This window comes from Brassica oleracea, chromosome C7 (assembly GCF_000695525.1).
Source record: "Brassica oleracea var. oleracea cultivar TO1000 chromosome C7, BOL, whole genome shotgun sequence".
NCBI classification, from domain to species: Eukaryota; Viridiplantae; Streptophyta; class Magnoliopsida; order Brassicales; family Brassicaceae; genus Brassica; species Brassica oleracea.
In genome coordinates, this window is record NC_027754.1 from 18749845 (window position 1) to 18761213 (window position 11369).

An 11369-nucleotide genomic window follows, 5' to 3' on the forward strand; every position below is an offset into this window, starting at 1 on the left:
TTAAAATTGCGTAAATTTAAAGAGATTATCAAAAAATGCATAATTATGTGTCTATTCATTCTAAAGGTTGCGTATGTTTTTAATGAGATCTTTCTTTCATTTTCATACATATATTTTATACACATATAAAATAATCTTAAAATTAGTTTAAAAATATTTGGTTAATTTTTTGTTGGGTAATTTAATTACTTTATAACATTATATATTTTAAAAAATAAATATATAGTTTGCCAATTATATTTTATTGTTTAAAATTCTGATGGTGGTTTTTTGTTTGATTCGGTATTGTCTATTCGGATTTTAGACAAAATATTCGGTCATATTTAGACAATTTTATATATTAATAGATAAGTGATAAAAAAGTAGATCAAAATATTTTTTTATATGTGCACATTTTAATTTATGAATTTTTACTATTTATTAACTGAATCTATAATTATACATAATGAGGAAGGATTTTTGGAGATTTAAGCAAATTTTTGAAATCGTTTAAGTGCAAGATTATAATTGTCTCGATGAACCCTTGTAATTGTTGGTAAATGTAGCATGTGGTGATTAGTCATTACAACTTTTGGTTCTAACTATTACAACTATTAGCTAACTAGTGCAATGTTTGGTTGTCAACCATTGCAACTACTAATCTCTTATATAATAAATTTGTGGGCAAGAAAAATCACAATTAGAACAATAATCCATAAGAAATCACAACATTCAAAAATAAATTATGAAAGGGAAAGATTCATTAATCAAAATTCATCAAATATTTTGAAAAATATGTAAATATGGAAAATTTCATTTGTTTGAAAAAACTGTCAAAAGATCTAAAGATATGTCTTTTCATCCTAAATATTATTTAGATTTTAAAGATTGTATTTTCATTCATTTTATATATATTATATACATTTTAAACTATATGGCAATTCTATTTGCTGAATAATTTAATTATTTTTACAATATTATATATTTACAATTAGATATATTAATAAGTGTATTTTTAGATCTCACATGTATTTGTGTCGGTTAAATCCTTTTTATACTTAAGCACAAAATAACAAATGAAATAAATTATTATATTGCGTTTACTTATTATTGATTAGTAGTTTAAGTAAAAAGGAGATTGACATTTGTGTATCTTCAATCACGTTCTTACCACTTGAAACAGAAATATTGAGTTAGCTTTCAATTTTGATCATTATATATCGAGTAAGCAAAATATGTATGATAAAAAGAGATCTGCCCCCTTTTTCATAGAATCACTAATACTAAATTACTAAAAACATATAAGGATGTGAATTTTCATCTTTAAAAATACATATGTTCTTATAGATGTTCTTTTATAATTTTCTTATTTCCATTATATCTATACTATTAAAGCAGAATCCCTACTAGGATTCTGCCCATAGCTTTTGAAGTTATTTACAGGAGAATACCATTACCTAATTTGGATTTTTTTAAATTAATTCATTTGCTATATTTATAACCTATCATTTAAAAAAAGTTATTGATCCATAATTAATTCGCTTGTCATATTTATAACTAATAATATTTGTAACCAAAATATGTATAACCAATCCCGCACTATATTTATAACTGACCATATTTATTACTCCCTCTGTTTTTATTTGTAAATAGTTTTAATTAAAAGTGTGAATATTAAGAAAACTTTTACTTTTGAAAAAATAGCATTTAATACATAAATTCAACCAATAATAAAAAAGTTAGCTTTCAATTTTGATCATTATATAGCGAGTAAACAAAATATGTATGATAAAAAGAGATCACTAATACTAATACTAAATTACTAAAAACATATAAGGATATGAATTTTCATCTTTAAAAATACATATGTTTTTATAGATGTTCTTTTGTAATTTTCGGGTCAAAATCTAGTTATAGCTTTAAAGAATGTAAATAAATGTCTAGAGAATTTAAATAAAAGTCTATATGTATTCAGTGAATACTTGGAAGGAACAAACGATTGAATATTATTTCAATTTATGGAATGATATGCTAAAACATGCTTCTTTGGAAACAGTTAATATTTTTTTTTTTTGAATGACTTAGCTTTACATAAGATATAAATAATGAAGAAAAAAGAAATGTGAGTGTGCTTTACAAAGAAAATATGTTATTAAACAAGATCTCATAAAATTACCATGCAATCATGTTTCCGACGATATATGTATTTTACATAATCATTAATGTCCTACTTATCTTTACAAATTACCTTATTAAACTAGTAATTGATTAGATTTAAATGTGTTTGTTTATCTTAGTTAGTTTAAAAATATTAAGTTGTATTCAAAATTTCTGAATAACTTATCTAAACTAATATAAGAGATATATATCTTAATTAGTATTGACATATTTTTATTTTATTTATAATTTAAAACTATAAATTACACATTTTAATATTATCTATAAATAAATATAAATACATGTAATCTATGTTTATTTTTATAAAATGAGTTCTCGCAAAATATCGCGGAAGTTCCTTACCTAGTATATTTAATATTAACTTTGGCGCTTAAAATCCATGCTTTATGGGTTTTAGCTTTGGGCCGACCCGGCGTAGTCTTATTAAACTCTTTTGATTTGATATCGCTAATAGTATCTTTCATATTCATTTGGATTGAAGATAAAAGAAAATCTTTTTCTTTGATCAAAAAAAAAAAAAAAAAAAAATCATTTACGACCCGCGCGCCGCTTGTTTTTCATTTTTATATAAATGGATATTCTTTTAATGTTTATCGGTTAATATTGTAAATATTTATCATAATAGGATCATTGACAAAACCAACCTTAGAAACAAACGAAAACTTTATATTAAATGTAAAAACAAAGACTATAAAATTATCATACACATGTTTATATATATGTGCTGTAAACGCATATATATTATAGGATACTATAAACGCATAAAATATATTATATGGGCACATGCGTTTGTAATAGACAAACAAGTCTTTGTATAACATGTATAGTCAAACTCAGCATATGAAGAACTTTTATATACAAACACACGAATTGATGTTTATATACCGTTCTAGGGTAGTGCAGGCACTTCTCCAAAATCTTTGGGAGACCTTGTTGTTTCTTGTTTGCGGTTGAAGCTATGGCAATGATCAAATATAAATTAAAATTGTTCAATTCCCTTTTATTCACTTTTGACATTACTCATGATGAAGAACTTGTTTTGGGACAGTTAATCGGCTTTCCACATGGCTGTCATGTACACCAAACATAATTAACGAAAAATCCTAACCATAAAATTATCCACACGTACCCTACACATCTCTGGTTTCACACGAAAAATTTCACATTAACTCCGATTTTGTTGACAACATAGAAACTCTTCCAAAAAGGCGCATATGGTTTTACAAGTAAGCAACACTTACTAGTAATTCAAATTATCTCGGATTTACTCTTCCGGCTGGAACTTGTGCTATTGCTGCACCGGGTACCGTCCCTCTCTACCCCCATTAAATCTGGTCGGGGTCATCCACAACAATACCATAAACACCGCTCTTTATTCCGCGCGCCAACCTGTTTATAAATTCCACCGGCTAGGAACATTACCATATTGGATATTGGATTAAGCTTGAAAGAAAAAGAAACTTGAGTTACAAGATAGAGACTTAATCCTTACAAGTTATGGAAATATGTTTAGGACATGTTATCTATCAGGATTAAGAATTGTTAATCACTATATAAAGAGAAGCATGCTTTTTGCATAACTTATGAGTTTTGTGATTGTGATTTGAGAGCTTTAATTTTTGAGCGAGTTTTCTAAAGTAATAAGAAGCGGCTACTGAGTTTCTTATATTCAGTTTTCACGATCTTGGTTTGATACAATATACCTGCAATATGATATTATGATAGAATCTCTTCTAAATCGAATCTTTCCATTTCTTGTTCGTTGAAGTTCTTATGTAATTAAGTTACATAAAGCTATTTTCTTTTTTTCTACAATATGTTCACATTAGCGAAATCAACAACTCTAGGTTTAGAAGTACGGATAAAACAACTGGTCTTTGAATTTTATCGATGAAGAAAGGGAAGCCAAAAAAATGTTATATGTATGTTTATAGCTTTTTTTGTGTGGTGCAAAGATTAAGGGTATTCTCTATTAGACACAAACCTCACAAATCCTAGAAAGCTCATGTTGTTGTTGGATAATTCAAGTATGTGGAAACTTAACATATTATTAGATGTTTAATATGTTAAGATAAACAAAATAAGAAAACCTAGAAATAGGAAAAAGAAGTTTCTCTTTAGGTTATGTTTGTGTTTTCTATATCCCACATTATAATAAGATTGTCTTTCATATAAATATAGGTCTAATGGAGAGATGTTCCATAAGATCTAAGAGTGAAATATTGAGAGCTTTAGTTTTGAGTAGTTTCTAAAGCTAATAAGAAAAGTTGTTCTTATAATTTTTGTTTCATAAGAGACTTGAATTGGTATCAGAGCCTCATGTTGGAGACTCGATCTAAGCTTAAGTTCTAGCTTAAGATTCTGGTTCTTGTGAACAACAGATCGCGACGGCAAGATGGCTGACGTGACTAGGGCTCCACGCACGAAGGACTTTGGATCTACATCCATCCAATGTCCGATGTTGTCATCGACAAACTACGCAGTTTGGTCGATGAGGATGAAGGTTCTACTTCGTGTTCATGAAGTGTGGGACACGATCGAACCCGGTTCAGAAGATCAAAAGAAGAACAATGTTGTGATAGCTCTTTTGTTTCAATCTGTTCCTGAAACATTGATTTTCCTGGTGGGAGAACAAACCGCATCAAAAGAGATCTGGAACGCCATCAAGTCGCGACACCTAGGAGCTGATCGTGTAAAGGAGGCGAGACTTTAGACGTTGATGACGGAGTTTGATAGGTTGAAGATGGATGATGCAAAACAATGAAGAGAATAGTCAGAGGGGCTATGAGAATTCCCGTGGTAGAGGAAGAGGACGGAACGGTAGAGGCAGAGGTCGAGGTAGGTCACACAACCAAAACCGTGCGTCACACACCGAAGATAACAACTCGAAGAAGAATCGTTCAAAGCAGATGTAACAAGCCTGGTCACTACGCAACTATATGTCCCGAGAAGACAAAGAAGAATTAAGAAACCAACCTAAAGGAGACAGAAGAGGCCGATGCACTCTATGTACACGAGGTGGTGTTTTTGAACGAAGATAAGGTGATTCCAAAGAATCTTGATATCGACAAAGGCAATGCAAGTGTCTGGTATTTGGATAATGGAGCGAGCAATCACATGACAAGAAACAAGGAGTTCTTTTCGAGTTTGAATCTCAACACCAAAGGGAAGGTAAAGTTTGGTGATTGATCGTGTGTTGACATTGTAGGAAAGGGTGTGGTTACCTTTGTGTGCAAGACTGGAGAGAAGAATGCACTCAAAGACATATACTACATATTCGACCTGAAGCACAATATATTGAGTCTTGGGCAAGCAACAGAGAACGAATGTGAGGTTAACATGAAAGATGTCTACTTAACGCTCACATATTCACGTGGAAGGTTGCTAGTTTGTGTGACAATATCTCCAAACCGTCTCTACAAGATCCCTATGGAGATAAGCTACCTGGAGTGTTTACATGTCAGCGATGTAGATGCTACATGGAGGTGGCATGCTCGACTAGGACATATAAGCTATGGAGTGATGAACAACATGGTTAGGAAGGAGTTAGTCATGGGAATGCCGTGTGTAACACACAAAGAAAGCGTGTGTGACGCATGTCTCGCAGGGAAGCAGATCAGACAATCATTCCCGACCAAAGCCATGTTTCGTGCGACAAAGCCATTAGAGTTATTGCATGGAGATTTGTGTAGAGCAATCACACCACCAACGCCAGCAAATAATAAGTATGTCCTTTTCTTAATTGATGACTTCTCTAGGTATATGTGGGTTGTGCTATTGAAGGAGAAGAGTGAGGTATTCTATCGATTTAAAAGGTTTAAAAAGAGTGTAGAGAAGCAGACCGGGTCAACCATCAAAACCTTTCGCACTGATAGATGAGGAGAGTTTACCTCAGCTGATTTCAATCTATTCTGTGAAGATAATGGAGTTAAAAGGCACCTAACCGCGCCTTACACACCTCAACAAAACGGTGTTGTGGAGAGGAGAAACCGAACCTTGATGGGAATGACAAGAAGTATGCTGAAGGCAATGAAGATGCCCAACTACTTGTGGGGTGAAGCTGTACGACATTCAACTTACCTCATCAACAGAGTTCCTACAAAAGCCTTGAAGAATCAGACGCCATACGAGTGCCTCACATCAAAGAAACCAAATATCAAGCACTTGAGGATATTTGGTTGTGTAGCTCATGCGAAAATCATTGGGCCTTATCTGATGCAGTTGGATGAGAGATCAAAGAGTATGGTCAATCTTGGAACTGAGCCGGGTTCCAAAGCCTATAGACTCTATGATCCAGACACAAGGAAGGTGATTTGTGAGTAGAGATGTGATTTTCGATGAGGAGAAAGCTTCGGACTGGGCGTCTACAAAAAACCAAGCTGATTGTGAACCGAGCATGCTTAAGCTTCCACATGAGGGTGATATAGAAGAAGGTAATGATCAAGGTGAGGATCATGGACAGGAAGCTATAAACCAAGATGAGGAAGAAGAAGAAGATGCGGATCACAATGCAAACCAAAACGGTGGAGGTCAACCGCTGGTGACCAGACAAGGCCGAACCATAACAAAACCAAGATATCTCGATGATTATGTGTTACTTACAGATCAAGAAAGTGCAATGTTGTTGCTCACAGTGGATGGCGAGCCAGAGAACTATTTTGAAGCTGAGCACGTACGAGAATGGGTTGAAGCGATGGTGGCCGAGTTGGAGTCTATCACAAGAAACAAGACATGGGAGCTTGTGGATAGACCGGCTGGAGTGAAACCAATAGGGTTAAAGTGGATCTACAAGATAAAGAGAAAGACGGATGGTACAGTGAGCAAGTATAAGGCGAGACTTGTGGCAAAAGGCTATGTACAAAGAGAAGGAATAGATTTCGATGCAGTGTTTGCACCAGTGGCACGACTTGAAACTATTCGGCTCTTAATAGCACTCGTAGCAACAAACGGTTGGGAGATACATCACATGGACGTGAAGACCGTTTCTTGAATGGAGATCTAAAGGAGTTAGTGCATGTAACTCAACCCGAAGGTTTCGAAAAGAAAGGAGAAGAGGATCGAGTTTATGTGTTACATAAGGCTTTGAATGGGTTACGCCAGGCACCCAGGGCATGGAATGTGAAACTCGATCGGGTTCTCAAGGAGATAAGATTTGAGAAGTGCACGAAGGAACCATCAGTGTATCGCAAGACTGAAGGTGGAGATGTCTTGATCATAGCCATCTACGTTGATGATCTATTTGTGACAGGAACTTTGCTTAAGGTGATTAGGCAATTTAAGGAGGAGATGTCTAAGAAGTTCGAGATGTCAGATCTAGGTAAGCTAACGTACTACCTTGGCATAGAGGTGATTTAAGGAGCAGACATAATCATGATAAAACAAGAAAGGTCTGCTCAAGGAATCTTGTGTGACACAAAGATGGAAGCGTGTAACGCAACTCAAATTCCAATGGAGGCGAATTTGAAGATCTCAAAAGCTAAAGATGAACGAGAGAAAGATGCTACCGAGTTCCGAAGAATCATAGGATGTTTGAGGTATCTGCTTCACACAAGACCCGACCTGTGTTACGCAGTATGTGTTCTTAGCAGATACATACACAATCCGAGAGACTCTCACGGACAAGCCATCAAACACATATTGCGATATGTGAAAGGAACAACAAACTACGGTCTGTTCTTCAAGAAAAATGGGTCAAGGAGTGTCGTTGGTCATAGTGACAGCAGTCACAACATTGATCTCGATGACGGGAGGAGCACGTCAGGACATGCATTCTACTACGGTTCATCACTAATCACTTCGACGTCGCAGAAGCAGCAGACGGTTGCATTGTCATCATGTGAAGCAGAGTTCATGGCAGCAACAGAAGCTGCAAAGCAAGCTATATGGATCAAGGAGTTGTTAAGTGAGATACTAAGCAAAGAAGGCGATAAGGTCAAGCTTAGGATCGACAACAAATCAGTCATTGCTCTAACGAAGAATCCAGTTTTCCATGGAAGGAGTAAGCATGTACTCAAGAAGTATCACTTCATTCGTGAGTGTGTGGAGAACGGGCAGATCGAAGTGGAGCAGGTGTCGGGTGTTGAGCAGAAGGCCGACATCCTTACCAAGCCATAAGCAAGGATTATGTTCAAGCAAATGAGGAGCTTAATCAGAGTTCAAGAAATTGATCTCCCTAATTCAAGTTGGAATTAAGGGGGTGAATGTTGGATAATTCCAAGCTTGTGGAAACTTAACATATTATTAGATGTTTAATATGTTAAGATAAACACAATAAGGAAACCTAGAAATAGGAAAATGAAGTTTCTATTTAGGTTAGGTTTGTGTTTTCCATATCCCACATGTTAAAGGGAATTGTCTTTCATATAAATGTAGGTCTAATGGAAATGTGTTCCATAAGATCTAAGAGTAAAACATTGAGAGCTTTAGCTTTGAGTAGTTTCTAAAGCTAATAAGAAAAGTTGTTCTTCTAATTCTTTGTTTCCTAAGAGACTTGGATATATAAAGAGATGAGAATGAGAATGAGAAAAAAAAAGAGGGAGAATAAGAGATGTTAATCCAAGTCTCACATTGGAAGTTTAGACAAGGAGTGTCTAATATATAAAGAGATGTCCAACTCTAGTTAGTCAAGGCCTTTTGGAAAGGAGCCTAAAAGTAAATCCATGCGGGTCAGCCTCTTAGGCCCAAAGTGGACAATATCGTACTAATCGGACAATATAGAGTTGGACACGGGATTTCATAATCCCAACAATTGGTATCAGAGCGGTTTGACGAGATTCTGCAAGAAGACCAAAATATCCTTCGAGTATGAACGGGATCCAACGAGTTAGGATTGGGAGGTATGCGGCAGAGATCAAGTCAAAAGATCCTGGAAGTTCCTCTGTGGAAAGGGAGCATCTTCAAAGCACCTCAAAGTAACCTTGCGACTAAGGGTGTCGAATGCCGAAGATGCAACAATGCACCGAGATGATTCGCTAGAGGAAAGGACACAAGGTGTGTGGTCCTTGGCTTGAGGAGGAGAATGAGAGATGTCAATCCAAGTCCCACATTGGAAGTTTAGACAATGGGTGTCTAATATATAAAGATATATCCAACTCTAATTAGTACGAGGCCTTTTGGAAAGAAACCCAAAAGTAAATCCATACGAGTCAGCCTCTTAAATCCAAAGTGGACAATATCGTACTAATCGGACAATATAGAGTTAGACACGGACAAATCCCAACAGTTGTATCTTGGGTTGAATCAAGTGAAAATAGTATAAATATTTCTCTTAGAACGTCTTTCTTGTAATCTTTAGTTGCTTGAGTCAATTCTCTTCTTCTTATTTGAATGATATAATCTATCTATCTTGTTTTCGAAGACAAATAATCTTTAAAAAAAAAGCTTTTTGAGATATTTCATTTCATCTCTTATTTTCTATCTTTTTAAGCTCAATTGAACATAATAAGCTTTCTTTCAATCTATTTACATGGTAGTAGAGCACCAGGGACTAGATCTTAGATTTATAGATTTTATTTTACACTACAAGAAAACATCGTAATTCTGACGGACATTCTGACGGAAAATGAGATCCTCGGAATATTCCGACGAATTTTCGAGGAAATTCCGAGGAAACCCAAATTTGGGTTTCCTCGGAATTTCATCGGAATATACCGATGAAATACCGAGGAAGGCATATTCCTCGGAAAACACCGACGAATATCCGAGGATATATTATAGCCGTTGGAGAGCCGTTGGGGATTTTAAAAATTCCGAAGAAATTCCGAGGAAAGAGCCTTTGCCGTCGGTATTCCGTCAGAATTTCCTCGGTACTGTCGGCAGCATTTCATCTATAAATACCCGCACCCCCAACCTCTTCATTCACTCCATTTCTTCATCCTCTCACATACTATATTTACACGCGAAATTGATTGAAAAAATCATGTCTTCTTCAAATTATTATCGTTCTTGGATCGATCGACCTCATTTGGATCCGAACACGAGATTGCTTACGGAAGAATACCAACGAGGTATAACCGAATTCATGGGGTTAGTTCAACAACAACCGGAAGCAAAAACGGGTATGTTAAGATGTCCTTGGTCTAATTGTAAAAATAGAAAGATTATTAAAGAGTGGGATGTTTGGACTCATCTATATTTGAATAGGTTTACACGAAGTTACAAAATTTGGTATCATCATGGGAAAACTGATTATGAACATGGTAGTTCTAGCGAACCTCAGCCAGCGGTTAGATTAGAAGAACCAATTAGAACGGATAAATGGATGTAGATTATGGTGTAAGTATTGAGCAGATGGTAAATGATCATTTTAGAGGGGAAGATTTACCCAATGCACAAGCTATGAGATTTTATGATATGTTGGATGCTGGAAAGCAACCATTGTACGAAGGTTGCAGAGATGGTCATTCAGCTTTATCATCAGCTACAAGATTGATGGGCATTAAAACAGATTATAATTTGGCTGAAGACTGTGTGGATGCGATTGCTGATTTTGTAAAAGGTATTCTACCCGAGGATAATGTAGCTCCTGGTTCATACTACGAGGTTCAGAAACTCGTAGCTGGTCTTGGTTTATCGTATCAGGTAATAGATGTATGCAGCGACAACTGCATGATTTATTGGAGGGCGGATGAACAGCGGGTTACATGCAAATTTTGTGGAAAGCCTCATTATAAATATACGAGTTGAAGAGTTCCAGTGCCATATAAAAGGATGTGGTATTTACCTTTGACGGAAAGGTTGCAGAGGTTGTATCTATCTGAACGCACAGCGCAACCAATGAGATGGCATGCGGAGCACTCAACAGATGGTGAGATCAGACATCCTTCAGATGCAAAAGCGTGGAAGCATTTCCAATCAAAGTATCCCGACTTTGCGTATGAAAGAAGAAATGTCTACCTTGGATTATGTACTGATGGTTTTAGTCCGTTTGGCAAGAGTGGAAGACAATATTCTCTATGGCCCGTCATTCTTACACCATACAACCTCCCCCCAAACTTGTGCTTGCGACGAGAGTTTTTGTTTCTCTCGATTCTCGTTCCCGGACCAGAGCATCCTAAGAGATCACTTGATGTGTTTCTTCAGCCACTAATATATGAGTTGCAACAACTATGGGCTCAAGGTGCTGAAACATACGATGTTTCGTGTAAAGAAAACTTTCAAATGCGGACAGTACTAATGTGGACAATAAGTGATTTTCCAGCATATGATATGTT